The 24,916-nt window shown below is 48.0% G+C and overlaps 1 pseudogene; it reads right to left on the bottom strand.

Annotated features, from left to right (window-relative positions):
- Nucleotides 1-24,632, bottom strand: part of LOC146959939 (uncharacterized) — a 72,710-nt pseudogene extending 48,078 nt beyond the window's left edge.
- Nucleotides 24,633-24,916: the final 284 nt, after the last annotated feature.

Here is a 24,916-nt window from a genome sequence, read left to right as displayed (position 1 = left end):
GAAAATTGACGTCTGATGCTATCGCCGTTTGTGGGCGGGGCAAATTGGCAGAACAGCGCCCCCTGGAACTTTTGACCCCCGGCCATAGGGATCAAAAATTTTTTTCTCGCAGGCTGCCCAAACTTGGTACACATATGTATCATACCCAGACATGAAAAAAATTTGTTTCGTGCGAAGCCCAAAAACCAACAGGAAGTCGGCCATTTTGGTTAGCATTTATTTTACGTAAAACGAACTCCTCCGAGGGATTACGCCCGATCGGCTCCAAATTGGGTTCAGAACATCGTCAGACCTAGCTGAGCTTATCTTGTGCTCCGCAGGTCTGTAGCTCAAAGCGCTTGGCCTCTGGCGTGCCCCGAAGTTTGGCGACTGTTTCGGCGCTCGCCATGTAAATACGAATGGCTCTCATGCCCACATACTTGATCGTAGACGCTTCAAACTTGGTGCAAAAATCTATGGCGAGACCCTGAACGATCCGACATATTATTTGCCGACGTCGCTCATAGCGCCCCCCGGTGGTAACAGGAAACGTACAAAAATTCGTTAAAAATACGTAGTTGGCCAAATCGACTTCGTTACACTTCTAGTACATGCAGACCCGGATGGTGAAGCTACATCATGAACGCTTTGACCCTACGAGCAACGGCGTCCGTGTGCCGCCGCGGCGACTGGCGATTTTTTGTCGTAAAATTACGTTTGCCAATTACACGCACATACTTCGTCGTAGCCACTTGAAATTCAAAGGACATGACGTTGGCTCCACCCTGAACGTTTTGATGTATCGACTTCCTGCCTGGCTCATAGCGCCCCCCGGTGGTAACAGGAAGTACGCAAAAATTCGTTAAAAATCCATACTTCACCCGATCAACTTCATTCCACTTCTAATACATGCAGAACCAGTTGCTGAAGCTACATTATGAACGCTGTGAAGATACGACGAACAGCGTCCGTGTGCCGCCGCGGCGACTGACGATTTTTTATCGTACAATTACGTTTGCCTTTTTCGCGGCTTTAACGAAGTCGTGTCCTCACGAAATTTCATCCACGGGTCAAGAATGGCGAGCTCTTTCAGCGGATAGAGTCATTTCCCATGGGCGTGGCTAAATGCCTCAATAGCGCCCCCTAGAAGTTTTTCCGAATTTCTCCATAGACAAATTTCGCTTACTTTGTCGTACACATACGAAACTCGACACACACGTGTATCATACCCAAACATACCAAAAATTGAATTGGAGCCACGCCCTAAACCCAACAGGAAGTCGGCCATTTTGGTTAGCATTTCTTTGACGCAAAACGAACTCCTCCGAGGGAGTTCGCCCGATTGACTTCAAATTGGGCACAGAACATCTCCAGACTGAGCTGATTACGGCTTGTGCTCCGCAGGTGTGTAGGTCAAAGGGCGTGGCTGCTAGCGCACGGCCAAGTTCCCGAATTCAGCTAAGAAGGTTTAAATGCTATCACGCCCACAGATTTGATCGCAGCGGCTTCAAACTTGGTGCACATGATGATGACGTGACCCTGAACGATCCGACATATTACTTTCCTACGTCACTCATAGCGCCCCCCGGTGGTAACAGGAAGTGCGCTAAAATTCATTAAAAATACATAGTTGCCCGCATCAACTTCATTCCACTTCTAAAACATGCCGAACAAGTTGGTGAAGGTATTTCGTGAACGCTATGACGCTACGGCTAATGGCCCCCTTGTGGCGGCGACAGGAATAGCGCTCAATCGTGAACTGCCACCTCCCACGGATTTTGCCCGATTGACTTCATATTCGCTACAGATCATCAGGAGACCGAGCTGGTCAAACACTATTAAAAGCTTTTCTCTACGTGAAACGGCGTGGCTGCTAGGGGGCGACAAAGTTGGTCAACTGCTCGTTTAGTCGCCATGCTATTACGTTTGCCTTCCACGCCCACATACTTGGTCGTAGTCACTTCAAAATTTCAGTACATGATCAGGGGCCAGCCCTCTACGCCTCCATTTGATCGTACGCTAGCTCGCTCAAGACGCCCCCTTGTGGACACAGGAAATGTCGCGTTTTGCATCGACATTGTCCGATCGGCTCGAAACTTCACATGTGTGATGAGGTCACGACCCCGTACACAACGGCCCACATCCCGTTACCGCCCCCTGGTGGACGAACCGTAAACCTGCCCTAACTCCATCGTACGTCGTCCGATTTGCTCGAAACGTCACGTGTTCGACGAGGGGACCGCCCTCGACGCAGCCGCCCGCGTCCGGTTGCGCGCGGGGGTTTTCGAAGAGCGGCCCGGGGGTAGCGGGGACGCCGAGTGGCGTGGAGCGAGGGCCCGTCATAGCCGCTTGCGGCTTTAATTATTATTAGGGCCCGAGCCTGTGTCAACGACCCAGGGAGGTCCCTATTGTTATTCGACATGCACATTAGTCGACGTGCCAGCCGACGAGTAACAACAAGTAACCAACCAAGTAATCAAGTACTCCACTGACCTGGCGCAAAATTCCCCGAAATGCAAATGTTTATTATTAGGGCCCGAGCCTGTGTCAACGACCCAGGGAGGTCCCTATTGTTATTCGACATGCACATTAGTCAACGTGCCAGCCGACGAGTAACAACAAGTAAGCAAGCAAGTACTCAAGTACTGCATAGACCTGGCAGCAAAAACTCCAGATATTGTAATGTTTATTATTATTATTATTATTATTATTATTCCCCCTCTTTAAACCCCAATTTGACCCCTTTGCCAAGCCGAGAAACGGACGAAACTTGGGACACACGTCGGGACTTGCGAAAATTGACGTCTGATGCTATCGCCGTTTGTGGGCGGGGCAAATTGGCAGAACAGCGCCCCCTGGAACTTTTGACCCCCGGCCATAGGGATCAAAAATTTTTTTCTCGCAGGCTGCCCAAACTTGGTACACATATGTATCATACCCAGACATGAAAAAAATTTGTTTCGTGCGAAGCCCAAAAACCAACAGGAAGTCGGCCATTTTGGTTAGCATTTATTTTACGTAAAACGAACTCCTCCGAGGGATTACGCCCGATCGGCTCCAAATTGGGTTCAGAACATCGTCAGACCTAGCTGAGCTTATCTTGTGCTCCGCAGGTCTGTAGCTCAAAGGGGTTGGCCTCTGGCGTGCCCCGAAGTTTGGCGACTGTTTCGGTGCTCGCCATGTAAATACGAATGGCTCTCATGCCCACATACTTGATCGTAGACGCTTCAAACTTGGTGCAAAAATCTATGGAGAGACCCTGAACGATCCGACATATTATTTGCCGACGTCGCTCATAGCGCCCCCCGGTGGTAACAGGAAACGTACAAAAATTCGTTAAAAATACGTAGTTGGCCAAATCGACTTCGTTACACTTCTAGTACATGCAGACCCGGATGGTGAAGCTACATCATGAACGCTTTGACCCTACGAGCAACAGCGTCCGTGTGCCGCCGCGGCGACTGGCGATTTTTTGTCGTAAAATTACGTTTGCCAATTACACGCACATACTTCGTCGTAGCCACTTGAAATTCAAAGGACATGACGTTGGCTCCACCCTGAACGTTTTGATGTATCGACTTCCTGCCTGGCTCATAGCGCCCCCCGGTGGTAACAGGAAGTACGCAAAAATTCGTTAAAAATCCATACTTCACCCGATCAACTTCATTCCACTTCTAATACATGCAGAACCAGTTGCTGAAGCTACATTATGAACGCTGTGAAGCTACGACGAACGGCGTCCGTGTGCCGCCGCGGCGACTGACGATTTTTTATCGTACAATTACGTTTGCCTTTTTCGTGGCTTTAACGAAGTCGTGTCCTCACGAAATTTCATCCACGGGTCAAGAATGGCGAGCTCTTTCAGCGGATAGAGTCGTTTCCCATGGGCGTGGCTAAATGCCTCAATAGCGCCCCCTAGAAGTTTTTCCGAAATTCTCCATAGACAAATTTCGCTTACTTTGTCGTACACATACGAAACTCGACACACACCTGTATCATACCCAAACATACCAAAAATTGAATTGGAGCCACGCCCTAAACCCAACAGGAAGTCGGCCATTTTGGTTAGCATTTCTTTGACGCAAAACGAACTCCTCCGAGGGAGTTTGCCCGATTGACTTCAAATTGGGCACGGAACATCTCCAGACTGAGCTGATTACGGCTTGTGCTCCGCAGGTGTGTAGGTCAAAGGGCGTGGCTGCTAGCGCACGGCCAAGTTCCCGAATTCAGCTAAAAAGGTTTAAATGCTATCACGCCCACAGATTTGATCGCAGCAGCTTCAAACTTGGTGCACATGATGAGGGCGTGACCCTGAACGATCCGACATATTATTTTCCTACGTCACTCATAGCGCCCCCCGGTGGTAACAGGAAGTGCGCTAAAATTCATTAAAAATACATAGTTGCCCCCATCAACTTCATTCCACTTCTAAAACATGCCGAACAAGTTGGTGAAGGTATTTCGTGAACGCTATGACGCTACGGCTAATGGCCCCCTTGTGGCGGCGACAGGAATAGCGCTCCATCATGAACTGCCACCTCCCACGGATTTTGCCCGATTGACTTCATATTCGCTACAGATCATCAGGAGACCGAGCTGGTCAAACACCATTAAAAGCTTTTCTCTACGTCAAACGGCGTGGCTGCTAGGGGGCGACAAAGTTGGTCAACTGCTCGTTTAGTCGCCATGCTATTACGTTTGCCTTCCACGCCCACATACTTGGTCGTAGTCACTTCAAAATTTCAGTACATGATCAGGGGCCCGCCCTCTACGCCTCCATTTGATCGTACACTAGCTCGCTCAAGACGCCCCCTTGTGGACACAGGAAATGTCGCGTTTTGCATCGACATTGTCCGATCGGCTCGAAACTTCACGTGTGTGATGAGGTCACGACCCCGAACACAACGGCCCACATCCCGTTACCGCCCCCTGGTGGACGAACCGTAAACCTGCCGTAACTCCATCGTACGTTGTCCGTTTTGCTCGAAACGTCACGTGTTCGACGAGGGGACCGCCCTCGACGCAGCCGCCCACGTCCGGTTGCGCGCGGGGGTTTTCGAAGAGCGGCCCGGGGGTAGCGGGGACGCCGAGTGGCGTGGAGCGAGGGCCCGTCATAGCCGCTTGCGGCTTTAATTATTATTATTATTATTATTATTATTATTCCCCCTCTTTAAACCCCAATTTGACCCCTTTGCCAAGCCGAGAAACGGACGAAACTTGGGACACACGTCGGGAGTTGCGAAAATTGACGTCTGATGCTATCGCCGTTTGTGGGCGGGGCAAATTGGCACAACAGCGCCCCCTGGAACTTTTGACCCCCGGCCATAGGGATGAAAATTTTTTTTCTCGCAGGCTGCCCAAACTTGGTACACATATGTATCATACCCAGACATGAAAAAAATTTGTTTCGTGCGAAGCCCAAAAACCAACAGGAAGTCGGCCATTTTGGTTAGCATTTATTTTACGCAAAACGAACTCCTCCGAGGGTTTAGGCCCGATCGGCTCCAAATTGGGTTCAGAACATCGTCAGACCTAGCTGAGCTTATCTTGTGCTCCGCAGGTCTGTAGCTCAAAGGGGTTGGCCTCTGGCGTGCCCCGAAGTTTGGCGACTGTTTCGGTGCTCGCCATGTAAATACGAATGGCTCTCATGCCCACATACTTGATCGTAGACGCTTCAAACTTGGTGCAAAAATCTATGGCGAGACCCTGAACGATCCGACATATTATTTGCCGATGTCGCTCATAGCGCCCCCCGGTGGTAACAGGAAACGTACAAAAATTCGTTAAAAATACGTAGTTGGCCAAATCGACTTCGTTACACTTCTAGTACATGTAGACCCGGATGGTGAAGCTACATCATGAACGCTTTGACCCTACGAGCAACGGCGTCCGTGTGCCGCCGCGGCGACTGACGATTTTTTGTCGTAAAATTACGTTTCCCAATTACGCGCACATACTTCGTCGTAGCCACTTGAAATTCAAAGGACATGACGTTGGCTCCGCCCTGAACGTTTTGATGTATCGACTTCCTGCCTGGCTCATAGCGCCCCCCGGTGGTAACAGGAAGTACGCAAAAATTCGTTAAAAATCCATACTTCACCGGATCAACTTCATTCCACTTCTAATACATGCAGAACCAGTTGCTGAAGCTACATTATGAACGCTGTGAAGCTACGACGAACGGCGTCCGTGTGCCGCCGCGGCGACTGACGATTTTTTATCGTACAATTACGTTTGCCTTTTTCGTGGCTTTAACGAAGTCGTGTCCTCACGAAATTTCATCCACAGGTCAAGAATGGCGAGCTCTTTCAGCGGATAGAGTCGTTTCCCATGGGCGTGGCTAAATGCCTCAATAGCGCCCCCTTGAAGTTTTTCCGAAATTCTCCATAGACAAATTTCGCTTACTTTGTCGTACACATACGAAACTCGACACACACGTGTATCATACCCAAACATACAAAAAATTGAATTGGAGCCACGCCCTAAACCCAACAGGAAGTCGGCCATTTTGGTTAGCATTTCTTTGACGCAAAACGAACTCCTCCGAGGGAGTTCGCCCGATTGACTTCAAATTGGGCACGGAACATCTCCAGACTGAGCTGATTACGGCTTGTGCTCCGCAGGTGTGTAGGTCAAAGGGCGTGGCCACTAGGGCACGGCCAAGTTCCCGAATTCAGCTAAAAAGGTTTAAATGCTATCGCGCCCACAGATTTGATCGCAGCAGCTTCAAACTTGGTGCACATGATGATGGCGTGACCCTGAACGATCCGACATATTATTTTCCTACGTCACTCATAGCGCCCCCCGGTGGTAACAGGAAGTGCGCTAAAATTCATTAAAAATACATAGTTGCCCCCATCAACTTCATTCCACTTCTAAAACATGCCGAACAAGTTGGTGAAGGTATTTCGTGAACGCTATGACGCTACGGCTAATGGCCCCCTTGTGGCGGCGACAGGAATAGCGCTCCATCGTGAACTGCCACCTCCCACGGATTTTGCCCGATTGACTTCATATTCGCTACAGATCATCAGGAGACCGAGCTGGTCAAACACTATTAAAAGCTTTTCTCTACGTGAAACGGCGTGGCCGCTAGGGGGCGACAAAGTTGGCCAACTGCTCGTTTAGTCGCCATGCTATTACGTTTGCCTTCCACGCCCACATACTTGGTCGTAGTCACTTCAAAATTTCAGTACATGATCAGGGGCCCGCCCTCTACGCCTCCATTTGATCGTACGCTAGCTCGCTCAATACGCCCCCTTGTGGACACAGGAAATGTCGCGTTTTGCATCGACATTGTCCGATCGGCTCGAAACTTCACATGTGTGATGAGGTCACGACCCCGTACGCAACGGCCCACATCCCGTTACCGCCCCCTGGTGGACGAACCGTAAACCTGCCGTAACTCCATCGTACGTTGTCCGTTTTGCTCGAAACTTCGCGTGTTCGACGAGGGGACCGCCCTCGACGCAGCCGCCCACGTCCGGTTGCGCGCGGGGGTTTTCGAAGAGCGGCCCGGGGGTAGCGGGGACGCCGAGTGGCGTGGAGCGAGGGCCCGTCATAGCCGCTTGCGGCTTTAATTATTATTATTATTATTATTCTCCCACTTCGAACGCCGTTTCGACCCCTTTCCCATGCACGAAAACTCACCAAATTTTAGACGCACGTGGGACCTGTGGCAACTTAGCGTTGAGTGGTGGTCTCGCATGTGGGCGTGGCCAAATGGCAAAATAGCGCCCCCTACAAACTTTTCAAAAACCCATAGGGAAAAAAATGACGTTAACGAAAGCGGACCAAATTCGGCAGACATATTTATCAATGCGAGATGAACAAAAAAACCTCTTATGGCGAAGCCCAAAACCCAACAGGAAGTCGGCCATTTTGGTTCAAATTTCGTTTATGCAAAACGAACTCCTCCGAAGGATTACGCCCGATCGGCTCCAAATTGGGTTCAGAACATCGTCAGACCTAGCTGAGCTTATCTTGTGCTCCGCAGGTCTGTAGCTCAAAGGGGTTGGCCTCTGACGAGCCCCGAAGTTTGGCGACTGTTTCGGTGCTCGCCATGTAAATACGAATGGCTCTCATGCCCACATACTTGATCGTAGACGCTTCAAACTTGGTGCAAAAATCTATGGCGAGACCCTGAACGATCCGACATATTATTCGCCGACGTCGCTCATAGCGCCCCCCGGTGGTAACAGGAAACGTACAAAAATTCGTTAAAAATACGTAGTTGACCAAATCGACTTCGTTACACTTCTAGTACATGCAGACCCGGATGGTGAAGCTACATCATGAACTTTTTGACCCTACGAGCAACGGCGTCCGTGTGCCGCCGCGGCGAATGTGTATCATCCCAATTTAAATTTCGTTTGCCTTTCACGTGCACATACTTCGTCGTAGCCACTTGAAATTCAAAGGACATGACGATGGCTCCTCCCTGAACGTTTTGATGTATCGACTTCCTGCCTGGCTCATAGCGCCCCCCGGTGGTAACAGGAAGTACGCAAAAATTCATTAAAAATCCATACTTCACCCGATCAACTTCATTCCACTTCTAATACATGCAGAACCAGTTGCTGAAGCTACATTATGAACGCTGTGAAGATACGACGAACAGCGTCCGTGTGCCGCCGCGGCGACTGACGATTTTTTATCGTACAATTACGTTTGCCTTTTTCGTGCCTTTAACGAAGTCGTGTCCTCACGAAATTTCATCCACAGGTCAAGAATGGCGAGCTCTTTCAGCGGATAGAGTCGTTTCCCGTGGGCGTGGCTAAATGCCTCAATAGCGCCCCCTTGAATTTTTTCCGAAATTCTCCATAGACAAATTTCGCTTACTTTGTCGTACACATACGAAACTCGACACACACGTGTATCATACCCAAACATACAAAAAGTTGAATTGGAGCCACGCCCTAAACCCAACAGGAAGTCGGCCATTTTGGTTAGCATTTCTTTGACGCAAAACGAACTCCTCCGAGGGAGTTCGCCCGATTGACTTCAAATTGGGCACGGAACATCTCCAGACTGAGCTGATTACGGCTTGTGCTCCGCAGGTGGGTAGGTCAAAGGGCGTGGCTGCTAGCGCACGGCCAAGTTCCCGAATTCAGCTAAGAAGGGTTAAATGCTATCACGCCCACAGATTTGATCGCAGCGGCTTCAAACTTGGTGCACATGATGATGGCGTGACCCTGAACGATCCGACATATTATTTTCCTACGTCACTCATAGCGCCCCCCGGTGGTAACAGGAAGTGCGCTAAAATTCATTAAAAATACATAGTTGCCCCCATCAACTTCATTCCACTTCTAAAACATGCCGAACAAGTTGTTGAAGGTATTTCGTGAACGCTATGACGCTACGGCTAATGGCCCCCTTGTGGCGGCGATAGGAATAGCGCTCCATCGTGAACTGCCACCTCCCACGGATTTTGCCCGATTGACTTCATATTCGCTACAGATCATCAGGAGACCGAGCTGGTCAAACACTATTAAAAGCTTTTCTCTACGTGAAACGGCGTGGCTGCTAGGGGGCGACAAAGTTGGTCAACTGCTCGTTTAGTCGCCATGCTGTTACGTTTGCCTTCCACGCCCACATACTTGGTCGTAGTCACTTCAAAATTTCAGTACATGATCAGGGGCCCGCCCTCTACGCCTCCATTTGATCGTACGCTAGCTCGCTCAAGACGCCCCCTTGTGGACACAGGAAATGTCGCGTTTTGCATCGACATTGTCCGATCGGCTCGAAACTTCACATGTGTGACGAGGTCACGACCCCGTACGCAACGGCCCACATCCCGTTACCGCCCCCTGGTGGACGAACCGTAAACCTGCCGTAACTCCATCGTACGTTGTCCGTTTTGCTCGAAACGTCACGTGTTCGACGAGGGGACCGCCCTCGACGCAGCCGCCCGCGTCCGGTTGCGCGCGGGGGTTTTCGAAGAGCGGCCCGGGGGTAGCGGGGACGCCGAGTGGCGTGGAGCGAGGGCCCGTCATAGCCGCTTGCGGCTTTAATTATTATTATTATTCTTCCGCGCGTTTGAACGCGATTTCGACCCCTTTCCCAAGCCGAGAAACGGATGAAACTTTCGACGCAGGGGGGAAGCCCGAAAATTGCGATTCAGTGGTGGTCTCGCATGTGGGCGTGGCCAAATGGCACCACAGCGCCCCCTAGACCGCGCATAGGGAATGAGGGTCTGCGACACCGATTTGTCCGAAACTTGGTAAACATATTCATCAACCCGAGATCTTCAAAAAATTTCATAAAATGACATACCCTAAAACCAACAGGAAGTCGGCCATTTTGCTTCAAAGTTGGTTTACGCAAAACGAACTCCTCCGAGGGGTTACGCCCGATCGGCTCCAAATTGGGTCCAGAACATCGCCAGACCTAGCTGAGCTTATCTTGTGCTCCGCAGGTCTGTAGCTCAAAGCGCTTGGCCTCTGGCGTGCCCCGAAGTTTGGCGACTGTTTCGGTGCTCGCCATGTAAATACGAACGGCTCTCATGCCCTCATACTTGATCGTAGACGCTTCAAACTTGGTGCAAAAATCTATGGCGAGACCCTGAACGATCCGACATATTATTTGCGTACGTCGCTCATAGCGCCCCCCGGTGGTAACAGGAAACGTACAAAAATTCGTTAAAAATACGTAGTTGACCAAATCGACTTTGTTACACTTCTAGTACATGCAGACCCGGATGGTGAAGCTACATCATGAACGCTTTGACCCTACGAGCAACGGCATCCGTGTGCCGCCGCGGCGAATGTGTATCATCCCAATTTAAATTTCGTTTGCCAATTACGCGCACATACTTCGTCGTAGCCACTTGAAATTCAAAGGACATGACGTTGGCTCCTCCCTGAACATTTTGATGTATCGACTTCCTGCCTGGCTCATAGCGCCCCCCGGTGGTAACAGGAAGTACGCAAAAATTCGTTAAAAATCCATACTTCACTCGATCGACTTCATTCCACTTCTAATACATGCAGAACCAGTTGCTGAAGCTACATTATGAACGCTGTGAAGATACGACGAACGGCGTCCGTGTGCCGCCGCGGCGACTGACGATTTTTTATCGTACAATTACGTTTGCCTTTTTCGTGGCTTTAACGAAGTCGTGTCCTCACGAAATTTCATACACAGGTCAAGAATGGCGAGCTCTTTCAGCGGATAGAGTCGTTTCCCATGGGCGTGGCTAAATGCCTCAATAGCGCCCCCTTGAAGTTTTTCCGAAATTCTCCATAGACAAATTTCGCTTACTTTGTCGTACACATACGAAACTCGACACACGCGTGTATCATACCCAAACATACAAAAAATTGAATTGGAGCCACACCCTAAACCCAACAGGAAGTCGGCCATTTTGGTTAGCATTTCTTTGACGCAAAACGAACTCCTCCGAGGGAGTTCGCCCGATTCACTTCAAATTGGGCACGGAACATCTCCAGACTAAGCTGATTACGGCTTGTGCTCCGCAGGTGTGTAGGTCAAAGGGCGTGGCTGCTAGGGCACGGCCAAGTTCCCGAATTCAGCTAAATAGGTTTAAATGCTATCACGCCCACAGATTTGATCGCAGCGGCTTCAAACTTGGTGCACATGATGAGGGCGTGACCCTGAACGATCCGACATATTATTTTCCTACGTCACTCATAGCGCCCCCCGGTGGTAACAGGAAGTGCGCTAAAATTAATTAAAAATACATAGTTGACCCCATCAACTTCATTCCACTTCTAAAACATGCCGAACAAGTTGGTGAAGGTATTTCGTGAACGCTATGACGCTACGGCTAATGGCCCCCTTGTGGCGGCGACAGGAATAGCGCTCCATCGTGAACTGCCACCTCCCACGGATTTTGCCCGATTGACTTCATATTCGCTACAGATCATCAGGAGACCGAGCTGGTCAAACACTATTAAAAGCTTTTCTCTACGTGAAACGGCGTGTCTGCTAGGGGGCGACAAAGTTGGTCAACTGCTCGTTTAGTCGCCATGCTATTACGTTTGCCTTCCACGCCCACATACTTGGTCGTAGTCACTTCAAAATTTCAGTACATGATCAGGGGCCCGCCCTCTACGCCTCCATTTGATCGTACGCTAGCTCGCTCAATACGCCCCCTTGTGGACACAGGAAAAGTCGCGTTTTGCATCGACATTGTCCGATCAGCTCGAAACTTCACATGTGTGATGAGGTCACGACCCCGTACGCAACGGCCCACATCCCGTTACCGCCCCCTGGTGGACGAACCGTAAACCTGCCGTAACTCCATCGTACGTTGTCCGTTTTGCTCGAAACGTCACGTGTTCGACGAGGGGACCGCCCTCGACGCAGCCGCCCACGTCCGGTTGCGCGCGGGGGTTTTCGAAGAGCGGCCCGGGGGTAGCGGGGACGCCGAGTGGCGTGGAGCGAGGGCCCGTCATAGCCGCTTGCGGCTTTAATTAGGGCCCGAGCCTGTGTCAACGACCCAGGGAGGTCCCTATTGTTATTCGACATGCACATTAGTCAACGTGCCAGCCGACGAGTAACAACAAGTAAGCAAGCTAGTACTCAAGTACTGCATAGACCTGGCAGCAAAAACCCCAGATATTGTAATGTTTATTATTATTATTATTATTATTATTATTCCGCGACTTTAAACCCCGATTTGACCCCTTTGCCACGCTCGAAAACTCACGAAATTTGGGACACACGTCGGGTCTTGCGAAAATTGACGTCTGATGCTATCGCCGTTTGTGGGCGGGGCAAATTGGCACAACAGCGCCCCCTGAACTTTTGACCCCCGGCCATAGGGACCAAAATTTTTTTTCCCGCAGGCTGCCCAAACTTGGTACACATATGTATCATACCCAGACATGAAAAAAATTTGTTTCGTGCGAAGCCCAAAAACCAACAGGAAGTCGGCCATTTTGGTTAGCATTTATTTTACGCAAAACGAACTCCTCCGAGGGATTACGCCCGATCGGCTCCAAATTGGGTTCAGAACATCGTCAGACCTAGCTGAGCTTATCTTGTGCTCCGCAGGTCTGTAGCTCAAAGGGGTTGGCCTCTGGCGTGCCCCGAAGTTTGGCGACTGTTTCGGTGCTCGCCATGTAAATACGAATGGCTCTCATGCCCACATACTTGATCGTAGACGCTTCAAACTTGGTGCAAAAATCTATGGCGAGACCCTGAACGATCCGACATATTATTTGCCGACGTCGCTCATAGCGCCCCCCGGTGGTCACAGGAAACGTACAAAAATTCGTTACAAATACGTAGTTCACCAAATCGACTTCGTTACACTTCTAGTACATGCAGACCCGGATGGTGAAGCTACATCATGAACGCTTTGACCCTACGAGCAACGGCGTCCGTGTGCCGCCGCGGCGACTGCCGATTTTTTGTCGTAAAATTACGTTTCCCAATTACGTGCACATACTTCGTCGTAGCCACTTGAAATTCAAAGGACATGACGTTGGCTCCGCCCTGAACGTTTTGATGTATCGACTTCCTGCCTGGCTCATAGCGCCCCCCGGTGGTAACAGGAAGTACGCAAAAATTTGTTAAAAATCCATACTTCACCCGATCAACTTCATTCCACTTCTAATACATGCAGAACCAGTTGCTGAAGCTACATTATGAACGCTGTGAAGCTACGACGAACGGCGTCCGTGTGCCGCCGCGGCGACTGACGATTTTTTATCGTACAATTACGTTTGCCTTTTTCGTGGCTTTAACGAAGTCGTGTCCTCACGAAATTTCATCCACAGGTCAAGAATCGCGAGCTCTTTCAGCGGATAGAGTCGTTTCCCATGGGCGTGGCTAAATGCCTCAATAGCGCCCCCTTGAAGTTTTTCCGAAATTCTCCATAGACAAATTTCGCTTACTTTGTCGTACACATACGAAACTCGACACACACGTGTATCATACCCAAACATACCAAAAATTGAATTGGAGCCACGCCCTAAACCCAACAGGAAGTCGGCCATTTTGGTTAGCATTTCTTTGACGCAAAACGAACTCCTCCGAGGGAGTTCGCCCGATTGACTTCAAATTGGGCACGGAACATCTCCAGACTGAGCTGATTACGGCTTGTGCTCCGCAGGTGTGTAGGTCAAAGGGCGTGGCTACTAGGGCACGGCCAAGTTCCCGAATTCAGCTAAAAAGGTTTAAATGCTATCGCGCCCACAGATTTGATCGCAGCGGCTTCAAACTTGGTGCACATGATGATGGCGTGACCCTGAACGATCCGACATATTATTTTCCTACGTCACTCATAGCGCCCCCCGGTGGTAACAGGAAGTGCGCTAAAATTCGTTAAAAATACATCGTTGACCCCATCAACTTCATTCCACTTCTAAAACATGCCGAACAAGTTGGTGAAGGTATTTCGTGAACGCTATGACGCTACGGCTAATGGCCCCCTTGTGGCGGCGACAGGAATAGCGCTCCATCGTGAACAGCCACCTCCCACGGATTTTGCCCGATTGACTTCATATTCGCTACAGATCATCAGGAGACCGAGCTGGTCAAACACTATTAAAAGCTTTTCTCTACGTGAAACGGCGTGGCCGCTAGGGGGCGACAAAGTTGGCCAACTGCTCGTTTAGTCGCCATGCTATTACGTTTGCCTTCCACGCCCACATACTTGGTCGTAGTCACTTCAAAATTTCAGTACATGATCAGGGGCCGGCCCTCTACGCCTCCATTTGATCGTACGCTAGCTCGCTCAATACGCCCCCTTGTGGACACAGGAAATGTCGCGTTTTGCATCGACATTGTCCGATCGGCTCGAAACTTCACATGTGTGATGAGGTCACGACCCCGTACGCAACGGCCCACATCCCGTTACCGCCCCCTGGTGGACGAACCGTAAACCTGCCGTAACTCCATCGTACGTTGTCCGTTTTGCTCGAAACTTCGCGTGTTCGACGAGGGGACCGCCCTCGACGCAGCCGCCCACGTCCGGTTGCGCGCGGGGGTTTTCGAAGAGCGGCCCGGGGGTAGCGGGGACGCCGAGTGGCGTGGAGCGAGGGCCCGTCATAGCCGCTTGCGGCTTTAATTAGGGCCCGAGCCTGTGTCAACGACCCAGGGAGGTCCCTATTGTAATTCGACATCCACACCGATCACCGACAAGCAACAAGTAACCAAGCAAGTAATCAAGTACTCAAGTGACCTGGCAGGAAAAAACGCTACCTTGAAATGCAAGTGTTTATTTTTATTATTATTATTATTTTTCCGCGACTTTGAACCTCGATTTGACCCCTTTGCCAAGCCGAGAAACGGACGAAATTTGGGACACACGTCGGGACCTGAAAAAATTTCGATCTGATACTATCGCCGTTTGTGGGCGGGGCAAATTGGCACAACAGCGCCCCCTTGAACTTTTGACCCCCGGCCATAGGGACCAAAATTTTTTTTCTCGCAGGCTGCCCAAACTTGGTACACATATGTATCATACCCAGACATGAAAAAAATTTGTTTCGTGCGAAGCCCAAAAACCAACAGGAAGTCGGCCATTTTGGTTAGCATTTATTTTACGCAAAACGAACTCCTCCGAGGGATTACGCCCGATCGGCTCCAAATTGGGTTCAGAACATCGTCAGACCTAGCTGAGCTTATCTTGTGCTCCGCAGGTCTGTAGCTCAAAGGGGTTGGCCTCTGGCGTGCCCCGAAGTTTGGCGACTGTTTCGGTGCTCGCCATGTAAATACGAATGGCTCTCATGCCCACATACTTGATCGTAGACGCTTCAAACTTGGTGCAAAAATCTATGGCGAGACCCTGAACGATCCGACATATTATTTGCCGACGTCGCTCATAGCGCCCCCCGGTGGTCACAGGAAACGTACAAAAATTCGTTAAAAATACGTAGTTGACCAAATCGACTTCGTTACACTTCTAGTACATGCAGACCCGGATGGTGAAGCTACATCATGAACGCTTTGACCCTACGAGCAACGGCGTCCGTGTGCCGCCGCGGCGAAAGTGTATCATCCCAATTTAAATTTCGTTTGCCTTTCACGCGCACATACTTCGTCGTAGCCACTTGAAATTCAAAGGACATGACGTTGGCTCCTCCCTGAACGTTTTGATGTATCGACTTCCTGCCTGGCTCATAGCGCCCCCCGGTGGTAACAGGAAGTACGCAAAAATTCATTAAAAATCCATACTTCACCCGATCAACTTCATTCCACTTCTAATACATGCAGAACCAGTTGCTGAAGCTACATTATGAACGCTGTGAAGATACGACGAACGGCGTCCGTGTGCCGCCGCGGCGACTGACGATTTTTTATCGTACAATTACGTTTGCCTTTTTCGTAGCTTTAACGAAGTCGTGTCCTCACGAAATTTCATCCACGGGTCAAGAATGGCGAGCTCTTTCAGGGGATAGAGTCGTTTCCCATGGGCGTGGCTAAATGCCTCAATAGCGCCCCCTAGAAGTTTTTCCGAATTTCTTCATAGACAAATTTCGCTTACTTTGTCGTACACATACGAAACTCGACACACACGTGTATCATACCCAAACATACAAAAAATTGAATTGGAGCCACGCCCTAAACCTAACAGGAAGTCGGCCATTTTGGTTAGCATTTCTTTGACGCAAAACGAACTCCTCCGAGGGAGTTCGCCCGATTGACTTCAAATTGGGTACAGAACATCTCCAGACTGAGCTGATTACGGCTTGTGCTCCGCAGGTGTGTAGGTCAAAAGGGCGTGGCTGCTAGGGCACGGCCAAGTTGCCGAATTCAGCTAAGAAGTTTGCAATGCTATCACACCCACAGATTTGATCGCAGCGGCTTCAAACTTGGTGCACATGATGAGGGCGTGACCCTGAACGATCCGACATATTATTTTCCTACGTCACTCATTGCGCCCCCCGGTGGTAACAGGAAGTGCGCTAAAATTCATTAAAAAATACATCGTTGACCCCATCAACTTCATTCCACTTCTAAAACATGCCGAACAAGTTGGTGAAGGTATTTCATGAACGCTATGACGCTACGGCTAATGGCCCCCTTGTGGCGGCGACAGGAATAGCGCTCCACCGCGAACTGCCACCTCCCACGGATTTTGCCCGATTGACTTCATATTCGCTACAAGTCATCAGGAGACCGAGCTGGTCAAACACTATTAAAAGCTTTTCTCTACGTCAAACGGCGTGGCCGCTAGGGGGCGACAAAGTTGGTCAACTGCTCGTTTAGTCGCCATGCTATTACGTTTGCCTTCCACGCCCACATACTTGATCGTAGTCACTTCAAAATTTCAGTACATGATCAGAGGCCGGCCCTCTACGCCTCCATTTGATCGTACGCTAGCTCGCTCAAGACGCCCCCTTGTGGACACAGGAAATGTCGTGTTTTGCATCGACATTGTCCGATCGGCTCGAAACTTCACATGTGTGATGAGGTCACGACCCCGAACGCAACGGCCCACATCCCGTTACCGCCCCCTGGTGGACGAACCGTAAACCTGCCGTAACTCCATCGTACGTCGTCCGATTTGCTCGGAACGTCACGTGTTCGACGAGGGGACCGCCCTCGACGCAGCCGCCCGCGTCCGGTTGCGCGCGGGGGTTTCGAAGAGCGGCCCGGGGGTTGCGGGGAGGCCGAGTGGCGTGGAGCGAGGGCCCGTCATAGCCGCTTGCGGCTTTAATTAGGGCCCGAGCCTGTGTCAACGACCCAGGGAGGTCCCTATTGTTATTCGACATGCACATTAGTCGACGTGCCAGCCGACGAGTAACAACAAGTAAGCAAGCAAGTACTCAAGTACTGCATAGACCTGGCAGCAAAAACCCCAGATATTGTAATGTTTCTTTTTATTATTAGGGCCCGAGCCTGTGTCAACGACCCAGGGAGGTCCCTATTGTAATTCGACATCCACACCGATCACCGACAAGCAACAAGTAACCAAGCAAGTAATCAAGTACTCAAGTGACCTGGCAGGAAAAAACGCTACCTTGAAATGCAAGTGTTTATTAGGGCCCGAGCGGCGACTGCAAGTCGCCCAGCGAAAGCCCTATTGAAATCGCGCTGTTTATTATTAGGGCCCGAGCGGCGACTGCAAGTCGCCCAGCGAAAGCCCTATTGTAATTGCTATGTTTATTATTATTATATTCTCCCTAAAATCGCATTTTTGGGGGCCTCAACATGCCCCAAAACGCGTGAATTTTGGCATGCACATCAGGCCTCGCGAAAAATTTGATATTTTAAAGTCGTTGGAAATGGGCGTGGCCAAATGGCTGAATAGCGCCCCCTACAAACACGTGTCAATGGCATCGCCATCGTCTTACTTTGTCATACACACACAAAATTCGGTAGACATATGTATTATACCCAGATATACAAAAAATCCTCTTGACCTCATGACCTCAACACAACAGGAAGTCGGCCATTTTGGTTTTGATTTTTCCCGCCTAAAATTAACTCCTCCCAGAGCGTTCGCCCGATCAAGTTCAAATTAGGTACACCACATCTCCAGACCTAGCTGAGCTTATCTTGTGCTCCGTGAGTCCGTAGGTCAAAGGGCGTGGCTGCCAGCGCTCAATTCACTTTGGCGTGCTCGCCATGTCCATACGAGTGGCTCTCACGCCCACATACTTCATCCAATCAACTTCAAACTTGCTGGACATGATGATGGCTCCGCCCTGAACGTCCCGATATATTAACTTCCCACGTAACTCATAGCGCCCCCCGGTGGTAACAGGAAGTGGACTAAAATTTGGAAAATGTACATACTTTGCCCCATCAACTTCATTCCACTTCTAATACATGCAGAACCAGTTGGTGAAGCTACATTATGAAGACTGTGAAGCTACGAGTAATGGCGTCCGTGTGGGGGCGTGGCTATCATTCCTCGCCATGACAATACGTTTGCCCTTTGGGTGGCTTTATTGAACTCGTATCAACATAAAAATTGGTACACAGGTCCAGGGTCACGACCTCAACGTTTCTATGTGCTCATAGGCGATCTCACTCATTTGCCCCCTAGTGGAAACAGGAAGTGGCATATTTTACATCAACATTGTCCGATTTCCACGAAACTTCACATGTGTGATGAGGGACTGACCCTGAACACACCTGCACGCATCCCATTACTGCCCCCTAGTGGATGAACCATTAACTGCTCATAACTCCTTCATGCTTTGTCCGATTTACACGAAACTTCACATGTGTGATGAGGGACTGACCCTGAACGCACCTGCACGCATCCCATTACTGCCCCCTGGTGGACGAACCATTAACTGCTCATAACTCCCTCATGCTTTGTCCGATTCACTCCAAACTTCACATGAGTGATGAGGGGCGGCCCCTGAACGCACCAGACCACATGCGGTGATTGCCCCCTGGTGGATGAACGAAAAATTGCTTTTTTTGCCTCCTCTCAGGTTTTTTCACCCTTTCACCTTCACGCCACAGCCCCGGCGTGCCTCAGGCCCCGCGGTGGCATGGGTGAGCGAGGGCCCGTCATCGCCGCTTGCGGCTTTAATTCTTATTATTATTTTTATTATTATTATTCCCCGAGTTCGAACGCGATTTCGACCCCTTTCCCAAGCCGAGAAACGGATGAAATTTTACACGCAGGGGGGGAAGCCAAAAAATTGCGATTCTGTGGTGGTCTCACATGTGGGCGTGGCCAAATGGCACCACAGCGCCCCCTAGACCGCGCATAGGAAATGGCAGTCTGCGATACCGATTTGTCCGAAACTTGGTAAACATATTCATCAACCCAAGATCTTCAAAAAATCTCATTACGGACATACCCGACAACCAACAGGAAGTCGGCCATTTTGCTTCAAAGTTGGTTTACGCAAAACGAACTCCTCCGAGGGGTTACGCCCGATCGGCTCCAAATTGGGTCCAGAACATCGCCAGACCTAGCTGAGCTTATCTTGTGCTCCGCAGGTCTGTAGCTCAAAGCGCTTGGCCTCTGGCGTGCCCCGAAGTTTGGCGACTGTTTCGGTGCTCGCCATGTAAATACGAACGGCTCTCATGCCCTCATACTTGATCGTAGACGCTTCAAACTTGGTGCAAAAATCTATGGAGAGACCCTGAACGATCCGACATATTATTTGCGTACGTCGCTCATAGCGCCCCCCGGTGGTAACAGGAAACGTACAAAAATTCGTTAAAAATACGTAGTTGACCAAATCGACTTCGTTACACTTCTAGTACATGCAGACCCGGATGGTGAAGCTACATCATGAACGCTTTGACCCTACGAGCAACGGCGTCCGTGTACCGCCGCGGCGAATGTGTATCATCCCAATTTAAATTTCGTTTGCCTTTCACGCGCACATACTTCGTCGTAGCCACTTGAAATTCAAAGGACATGACGTTGGCTCCTCCCTGAACGTTTTGATGTATCGACTTCCTGCCTGGCTCATAGCGCCCCCCGGTGGTAACAGGAAGTACGCAAAAATTCATTAAAAATCCATACTTCACCCGATCAACTTCATTCCACTTCTAATACATGCAGAACCAGTTGCTGAAGCTACATTATGAACGCTGTGAAGATACGACGAACGGCGTCCGTGTGCCGCCGCGGCGACTGACGATTTTTTATCGTACAATTACGTTTGCCTTTTTCGTGGCTTTAACGAAGTCGTGTCCTCACGAAATTTCATCCACGGGTCAAGAATGGCGAGCTCTTTCAGCGGATAGAGTCGTTTCCCATGGGCGTGGCTAAATGCCTCAATAGCGCCCCCTAGAAGTTTTTCCGAAATTCTCCATAGACAAATTTCGCTTACTTTGTCGTACACATACGAAACTCGACACACACCTGTATCATACCCAAACATACCAAAAATTGAATGGGAGCCACGCCCTAAACCCAACAGGAAGTCGGCCATTTTGGTTAGCATTTCTTTGACGCAAAACGAACTCCTCCGAGGGAGTTCGCCCGATTGACTTCAAATTGGGCACGGAACATCTCCAGACTGAGCTGATTACGGCTTGTGCTCCGCAGGTGTGTAGGTCAAAGGGCGTGGCTGCTAGCGCACGGCCAAGTTCCCGAATTCAGCTAAAAAGGTTTAAATGCTATCGCGCCCACAGATTTGATCGCAGCAGCTTCAAACTTGTTGCACATGATGATGGCGTGACCCTGAACGATCCGACATATTATTTTCCTACGTCACTCATAGCGCCCCCCGGTGGTAACAGGAAGTGCGCTAAAATTCATTAAAAATACATAGTTGCCCCCATCAACTTCATTCCACTTCTAAAACATGCCGAACAAGTTGGTGAAGGTATTTCGTGAACGCTATGACGCTACGGCTAATGGCCCCCTTGTGGCGGCGACAGGAATAGCGCTCCATCGTGAACTGCCACCTCCCACGGATTTTGCCCGATTGACTTCATATTCGCTACAGATCATCAGGAGACCGAGCTGGTCAAACACTATTAAAAGCTTTTCTCTACGTGAAACGGCGTGGCTGCTAGGGGGCGACAAAGTTGGTCAACTGCTCGTTTAGTCGCCATGCTATTACGTTTGCCTTCCACGCCCACATACTTGGTCGTAGTCACTTCAAAATTTCAGTACATGATCAGGGGCCCGCCCTCTACGCCTCCATTTGATCGTACGCTAGCTCGCTCAAGACGCCCCCTTGTGGACACAGGAAATGTCGCGTTTTGCATCGACATTGTCCGATCGGCTCGAAACTTCACATGTGTGATGAGGTCACGACCCCGAACGCAACGGCCCACATCCCGTTACCACCCCCTGGTGGACGAACCGTAAACCTGCCGTAACTCCATCGTACGTTGTCCGATTTGCTCGAAACTTCGCGTGTTCGACGAGGGGACCGCCCTCGACGCAGCCGCCCACGTCCGGTCGCGCGCGGGGGTTTTCGAAGAGCGGCCCGGGGGTAGCGGGGACGCCGAGTGGCGTGGAGCGAGGGCCCGTCATAGCCGCTTGCGGCTTTAATTATTGTAATAATCCGAAACAAGGACAAATATCGTCCAGAATATTCTCCAGAACAACCTCTGAGGTGGACTGGTTGTACAGTTGTCTAGGAGTCTCCGTTGCAAACTATCCAATGTGATCTGATTTTGGCGATCCGAGAGGGACTGTTGTGTTTGCACTGACCCAAACACACTGTGTTTGGCCCAAAGTCGATCTGGGATGACCTAAACACTGCCTGTGTGGAAACACATTGACAGTGAATGTATATTATATTATTATTATCATAACGATGGTCAAAACCATTGGAATACTGGGTATATATTTGTCACCTGATCAACACTGAGGTTGCCATTATGTTATACTATGCAATGGTTTATCCATATATAAACTATTGTAATGCCACCTGGCTCAGCACTTACCAAACTAGACTAAAGCCCATATAGCCTACCATCTTCAGAAAAGAGTAGTAAGAATAAGACAAGACATTCTTCACTGCCTTTATTCCTACAGTCTGGTATCCTCAGTGTTTATCAAGTGAATCATGTTCAGATTGGTTTATCTATTTATGGTTTTCTAAAAAAAAATAATACGTTTATATGTAACTATCAATTTCACACTTATTCCACACATTACTCTTGCCACCTTAGACCCCCATATTTTTGTACCTCCCAATCACAGTTCTACTTTATTGTGGGTCCAGAATATGGAATCTATTATTTGTACTTTTTTTTTTCTTTTTTTTTATACTTATCTTTACCGCAATTTAGTGATTTCTGCTAACTAGACAATACTTTCTGCCAATATTAAACAGGGACTATTTGATATATTTTTTTATCAGTATTCAATTAATTTCAAATTATGTTGTCATGTGTTACCAGGATGCCCTTAGATTTTCAATGTATGTCTGTATATTTTTGATGACTTAAGTTTTAAATATGTGAGTGAGTGCTTATCACAATGATTAATTTTTCACGTTTTTGTATGCATTGTACTGTGTTAAATCATGTTAAACCATGTTTGTTTTTACAATGTATAAAAGGTTCTTGTACCCCACAAATGTAGTAGCCTAGAACTGTAGTCGGAGAATGCCACTGCACAAGCCCCTGGAGGGTTTTTTCAGCATTTTTCCCTCACATTATCTTGGATTCTATATGTTGCATATTTTTTTAACTTTTTTGATATGTGAAATAAACAAACAAACAAACAAATAATAAATAACTTGTGGAGAGAACAATGTAGCTGAACTTGCCGCTCTAAGGAGCCGTTTCTTTATCAGTTTCTGAGGTTTGTTTCTACTTCACCATCCACTTGTTACTGCTGCGTGGCTTCCAGGATGTATTATACGTGCGTTAATCGCACATAAAAAAAATGCCATTAAAAATATTGTGCGTTAGCTCATTGTTATCACATTAACATTGACAGCACTAATAAAAATACAAACTCAGTGAAATTTATACAGTATTAACAACATCCTTTATGATATAGATAAAATCACAGGATTGTATTGCTAATATATAAAATGCCATTTGACCATTGACCATGATATGAAATTATGTGCGTGTTTATATAGAAATGTTTTATGTATTTATCGATACAAAATTTTATTTTGAGTTAGATAAATTAGTTGTAAATGGACTACATTATTACGATTTAAATATTTATTCTCCCACAATTTTAGATCAATACACGATGAAACTAAATAGCCTAGATGTTGTAGTTTAATCTATAGTAAAGCCTATACAGTATTTTCAACATACTTGATGATATAGATCAGATCATATAATTTAATTGCCAATATATATTTTTATATAGCATATCAAAAAACTACAAATTAATTACAATATTTTCTTACATCTCACCACATTCAGGTATGATTTATGTGCGTGTTCACATACAATAATTATAAAATATATGTGTAATTATTGATAATACATTTAATTTTGTATCAGATGAATTTATAGTAAATTGATCACATTCTTGTGATTGAATTATTTAACCAATCACAATTTTAGATTTGTACATAATTAAACTAAATAGATGCTTTTTTGTTCTATTAAAATATTAAAACAATTCTAACAATTCTCACCACTCACTTTATATAATTAATCTAATATGGAATGTTTCTCTTTATAGTATTACAAGCACATTTTAGATTGTGTTTGACATAATTTACACAATTAGACAGTTACTACTTACTATTCTATTAAGTGACAATCTTTAAGACTATCCATATTCACGATTATATGAAGTGGTTTTACATTTATGAAACAGTTATTTGATTATACAAATTATATTTACTGTTCCTGCAGATACCATGGAAGTAGAGAGAAGAGAAAAGCTTTGTGATGGTTGATAAAATAGCAGCTGATAATAATTCCAATTAAACTTTTAATGCAAGACTCTTCACAAATGTTTTAGCTGCAGTAGAAAAAAATAATTCCTTCTTCTGTTCAGACATTTAAACATCTTTTCACTCATGATTGAACTTTATCATTCAAGAACGGCTGCATCAAGAGCTTTGTACTAACTCTGAACAAACTAACATATAAAAGTCTGAAGCAGCAGAAACTGACTTCAAACACATTTTAACTTCTTCAACAAAACAACTGAAGAGAAATGAAAGTTTGTTCTTACCTCTAACGTACAGTTTAGTACCAGAGCCCAAGATGAAGTAATCCACAGTGAGAAAGACTCATACAAAAACCAGTCTGCTGCTGAATGTGTCAGCTGAGGTGAACGAGTCCACATTATGAACCAGGATCAGGTTTCAGCTCCATCATGTGCTTCTCTTACATTCACATCAGCACCACTTTCTCCTCTCTTTTCTTTTGTCTTCAACAAATATTCACATTTGAATTGGTCCAGACCTTCATGGTTCCCTCAGGATGAACCATAAGAACTTTACTGATCCTTTCATTTATCATTCTAGCGCCACCATCGGGTCACATTTTAGTTTGTCCAACACTTTGGTTATGATTAAAACCTCAATAATTACCAAATGGTAGCATGCTAACACTATGCTACACATTAACATGTTAGCATAGTCACTGT

The sequence above is a fragment of the Trachurus japonicus genome, unplaced genomic scaffold (genome assembly GCF_045865225.1).
Source record: "Trachurus japonicus isolate A0001 unplaced genomic scaffold, Traja_1.0 AP030849.1".
Lineage (NCBI taxonomy): Eukaryota > Metazoa > Chordata > Actinopteri > Carangiformes > Carangidae > Trachurus > Trachurus japonicus.
This window is presented reverse-complemented; position numbering and strand designations above follow the sequence as displayed.